The following is a 5,256-nucleotide window of genomic DNA, read 5'->3' as shown; positions in this document are numbered from 1 at the left end:
GTCGTTTCTCTTTAGTTTTCTTTTCTGAGGCATATTTTGCGTACTGCAGCACACACGGGTCTTAGATAGGCATTTAATAGGAGTTTCTCAAGTGTATACATATACTTGAGCGAGCACCACTTAACCGTTCCAGTACTCTAGTAGATGCAGTCGTTTCCTCTCCTTGTCACCACTGTTGGTGATGCCTCTGCCACCACAGAATAATCGTGCCTCTTCCAATTCCTGTAAATGCGATCTGTAGTATGAGCGGTTGTGACTAGTTTTTTTTACACGAACCAAATTGCCCCTTATATATTTCAAACAAAATTTTTTCTCTTTAAAAATGATTTAATTGGTTATCCCTTCCTGTTTAATTATTAGCATATTATTCCCAAGGTTAAATGTAGTGGTTGATGAGTTAAATGCCGCTCCTGTTGTTTGGTTCACTATGTGTACAGAAAAGAGAAAGAAAGAGCTTTCCTGTAAATCTGAACAGTCTGGGTTTTCCCCCATTCCATTTAATTAAACGACAGTAAAACATGTTTTTCTGTCCTCATGTTCGGAATGTAAGTGGTTGTTTTTTTGTTTTTTTTTAACACATTAGTGGGCAGTATAATAGATACCCTGATTCATATGTGTACAGAGTATGTTATAATAGGGCACTAACTTTTAAGGAATGCTGGTAAGGGCTCTTCCAATTATAGAAAATCTTAAATGCAAATTCTAGTAGGAATGTTTATGTGAGAGCTTGCCAGCTGCATTTTCTCCAGTTACATACATTTTAGCAGAGTCTGTAAGGCACAAGTGATGGAAATACAAATTTGAAAATAGGTGAATTCTGTACTGTAAATTAGCATAATGTTTGGTTAAACTTTTTTTTTTTTTGTATTATTAATATAGCAGATTGAAAAAAATTGTGACCCCTCTTGCCAGAAAAATGCACATAATATTTGCATTCACTGAAGATTTCATATCCAGTTTCAAGGAGTTAAGGAAATCCTTTAATGGACGGGTATCTAAGAATCTTGTAGTTTACCTGGTTGATTGAAGTGCATAGTATTATTTTTTCCTAATGGAAAACAGGGCATTAGTTTGGTCAGTTAGAAAGCAAGTCATACACCCTAGTGTTACAGTAAAAGTAGGTCACAAACCAAGAAAGTAATGAAAAGCATATCAGGAAGAGCTTGTGCTGTTTTTCTGTGACTGTAGAACATCTATCTGGCATTCCATAAATAAGTACTGACCTTTGGGGCCAGCAGGTGGTGTAGTGATTCAGGCACTGGACTCCTGTGTGGGCCACCACACTTGGGTCCTAGACCCAGTGGCTTGTTACTCATGCCAGGTGTGTGTGCATGTTTGCACACATGTCCTAAATCCCAAGAGAATGGAGGAAAGGGGATTTTGGCTTGGCTATCCCCCCTGGGGGGGTGATTTCTCTTACTGTCTGTCTCTGCCAACTGTACATACCCTATAGCAAAAATCTCTCAAAAAAATAGTACTGACTTTCGAAGGCATACCAATTTTTGCTCAGGGCCTTAAAGTTCTACAGAAAGTGTCACTGAGATTGTTGGAGGTTTTCACATCCTAGAACTTGTTCCTTTGAGGACTTCATTGCAATTCCATATTTTCATTCTTCACTCATCACATAACTGTTACAGTGATTACAGTGGTAACCACGGTGGATATCTATCTTAACGATCAAGTCCCTAATCTTAAGGATCTGACCTAGTGAGGAGTAGTAAGTGGGTTAGCAAATGGAAATTTAAAAGTGATAAACGTTAAAGTAGTTTTAAATACAGCTGAGTGTGAGTGAATATGTAGGACTCCTTTATTTCCCAAAAAAGGATACATCCAAGTGTTCTGGTGGAGCCAGGAAGAGGGAGAGCCTTACCTAAGTCTTGATAGAATAATTGGCCAGGTGAGGAAGACAGTGGAGGGGGAGAGAATGAGTGTTTCAGAGAGGGAAGAAGTGTGCACAAAGGTACAGGGTGTAGAATGCTGAGGAACTTCCAACAGTTTAGCTTGGTTCTGAATCTGGCATGAAACTGAACTGCTGGAGAATAAGGCAGTGACTAGAAGGCCTTTGTATATCATACTGTAGAATTTGAGCAAGTTAGGGACCAGCAGATGGGGTAATGGTTATGTTGATGGACTCCCATGTAGACAGCTCTTCTTGTCCTGATCTGGGGGCGTAACACTCATGCTGGGCGTATGCGCATGCCCGTGTGTGTGTGTGTGTGTGTGTGTGTGTGTGTGTGTGTGCATGCACGTGCCCAAGATCCTGAGAGGAGAATAGAAGGGGTTGTGGTGTGGCCCTTCCCCCTGGGGGGGGTGATTTCTCACTTTCTGTATCTCTGTCTGTGTCTCTACAGTGAGTGCATGTGCCCTATAGCAAAAATCTCTCAAAAAAAAAAAAAAAGAAAAAGAAAAAAAATAACAAAAAATTTTAAGAAAGATTTGGAGCTAGTTAATAGGGACTGAGGAATTTTAAACCTGGAAGTACCATGATCATAATTATTTTTTTAGTAGGATCATTCTGCTGGTGGTTTGGATGGGGCTAAGTGTAGGCAGGTAGCATGGAAATCGTCTCTTGGAGTAAACTTGAAGAGAAATATTAGGTTCCTGAACGGTTCCTGAACGTAGGCAGTAGTGAAAGGGATGAAGGTGAGATACAGATTTGAAATATTGAAAGGGTAGATGTGTTTGTTGTGAAACTGTTTGTTTCAGTGTGAGGTACTCTGAGATGTTGAAATGGAAAGAATTAAATTATAGATTTGAGGGCCAGCAGGTAGTATGGTAGTTAAGGCTCTGGACTTCTAGACTTGGTGGCTTGCTTTCTCACTTTTCCTCTCTCCCTCTCTGTTTCTGGTGAGCACATGTGCTCTATAGCAAATTAAAATAATAATAAATAAATAAATTTAAATAATAAACAGATTTGGAGTTCAGGAGAGAGGTCAGTTGTAAATATAATTTTGGAAATCATGAGCACATAGGTGATATTTGAGGTTCTAGATGACTAGATAAGAACTTCCAGGGAAGATAGAGGGTTTGGAAATGCCAAAGGCCAAGGACAGATGGGGGTGGGGGGAATGAGATTGCAAAAGGGACTGGAGAGGAATAGCTATAGAAGTGGGGAGAAAACTTGTGAAGGAGTTCAGGGAAGGGAGTTGATGGTCAGCAGCGCCATGTGCCCCAGATAGAGAAGGTCAAGACAGAGGGGGCCTATTGAATTGAGCAGCAGAAGATCAGAGTTATGGGGGGGTGTCCTCAAAAAGTACACAGAAAAGCAAATTATGAAAACATTATACTTTCTAGATTTTTTAAAAAGAATTATTTTATTGAATTTTATTTTATTTACTTATTTATTCATTATTTTAATTTGACCAGAGAGGGACAGAGTGAGAGAGAGAGAAGCAAAGTGAGAAAGTAAACCTCTAGGACCAAGATTCAAACTGCAGTCAGCCATGTGGGAGTCCAGCCTCCTTAATCACCACACCACCTGCTGGCCTCTACTTTCAAGACTTTTTTGCACTAAAGTAGGCTGCTACTTGAATTTTGTGAACTTTCGAGAGTACCTTCATGTATCTTTAAGACAGTTTCAGAGGATTTAGAAGACATGCTGGAAGTTGAAAAGATGGGAAGAAGTACAAACAAGCAAGTGTGGACTTTCAGGAAGCCCAACTTGAAGGAAGAAATGCGGGAAGATAGTTAAAATGCAGCATATTTATGGAACTTTTTTACTTAAACATTTTAAGGTTTTCCATTGTTCACATGTAAAATTCAGCTTCTCTCAACAGCTCACAAGACCATATGACCTGCCTCTCTAACTTCATTTCCCATCCACTTTCTTCACTCTTTTCTACTGTGTTTTGTTCCTGGAAATGTGTGTTCATTCTCCCCTTAGGCCTTTATATATGTAGTTCCCTTTGCTGTGGTACAGCTTTTCCCTCTCTACTTTTCCCGTCTTGCTTAATCACCTCCTACTCATCTCCGAAGTCTTACTTCCTTGGGTGCCTTCCCAACCTGCTGATGCTGGGTATAAGTCCCTGCCACTTATTTCTGTAACTTCCATGACTTCCCCTTTCATAGCGGTGAATTGAATATAGTGCAGCTGCAGATTATTTCAGGAACACAATTTGCATTAGGCAAATCACTATTGGAAGTAACACTGCTTGCTAGAAAAAAGACATTTAAGTGGGCCTTCTGTTTATCACAACAGCGTGTGATATTTATAGCAGTGTTTGTGAAGAGGTATTTTTTTCTTTCTGTCTCCTGAAAGTTTATTTCTTCCATGAGTGAGTTGGGGAGGATAACCCCAACAGGGTCTTTCACTCTGCCGTTCCTTCAGCTTCAGCCAGCCTCAGATCAAGGGCATACACACACCTGATGTGTTCAGGGAGCTTTCCAGATGCAAACTTGGAACCTTCCCATCTGGGTCAGCCTCGCAGTGCATCATGTTACCGCTGTGCTGCCTTCCTGCCCTAGACTTGTGCTTTTTTGGTAATGCCATTGGGGCTTGGAAAAGAAAGGCGTTGCTCTTGAGTAACTGAATTTAACTGGAAATTGGACTTGCTTAGTGGTATGAGAACTTTTACTTTACTCCTTAATATTGAAATTCTTGCAGGAAAAGTGAACTTGACATTTTGAATTTGGAATTCTCGGGTCTTTTACTCCTTTTTACCCCCTTTGAACAGTGGCTTTTATAACATGACTTGATAAAATAATAAGAGGTTGCTTAGGACCGAGTTCTTGGATTGGAGCAGAACAGACTGTTACTCTTAAGTTTATCTTCATTACCTCATGAGAGCTCCATGAAGGCAGTGATGAAGAGTTGCATAGTTCCAGACACTTATTAAGCTCTTAACAAATACTGCTGAACGAATGACTTCTTTAGAGAAAAGGGCGATGTGTGTGATATGCTATGTTGAGCCCAAAGACAGTGGAGGAGGTTGAAGTTATAGAAGGGATGATTGTTGGAACCCAAAACCTTGGAAAACAGGAGGCAGTGGGATCAAGAGTGCACAGGTATAAGAATTAGCCTTGAAAGGAAAAAATTGCCAGAAATAAGATTTCTGAAAAAGTCTGATTTGGTCTTGATTGGTAAACAGTACCATTAATGTAGTCTGAGGTTAATTCTGGCTTTTAAAATAATGTTCATAATCACTTTTTTGCCTTTCCTTTGGTCACTGCTGATTGCTGTCTGAATCAGGCTGGGGCGGGAGAAAGAGAGAAAAGGAATGGAGATTTGTGAGCCTGTCAGGGAAGGGAGTACATGTA

General features: G+C 40.1%; 1 protein-coding gene and 1 pseudogene across 2 annotated transcripts in view; both read left to right on the top strand.

The window, feature by feature from the left end:
- Positions 1-5,256, top strand: part of PTPN2 (protein tyrosine phosphatase non-receptor type 2) — a 121,722-nt gene that overhangs the window by 1,001 nt on the left and 115,465 nt on the right. The window lies entirely within an intron of this gene.
- LOC102485715 (SWI/SNF-related matrix-associated actin-dependent regulator of chromatin subfamily E member 1 pseudogene) overlaps positions 1-5,256 on the top strand; it is a 15,157-nt pseudogene that overhangs the window by 160 nt on the left and 9,741 nt on the right.

The sequence above is a fragment of the Tupaia chinensis genome, unplaced genomic scaffold (assembly GCF_000334495.1).
Source record: "Tupaia chinensis unplaced genomic scaffold, TupChi_1.0 Scaffold143584_1, whole genome shotgun sequence".
NCBI classification, from domain to species: domain Eukaryota; kingdom Metazoa; phylum Chordata; class Mammalia; order Scandentia; family Tupaiidae; genus Tupaia; species Tupaia belangeri.
The sequence above is the reverse complement of the archived record's forward strand: the minus strand, read 5'-3'. Positions and strand labels throughout refer to the sequence as shown.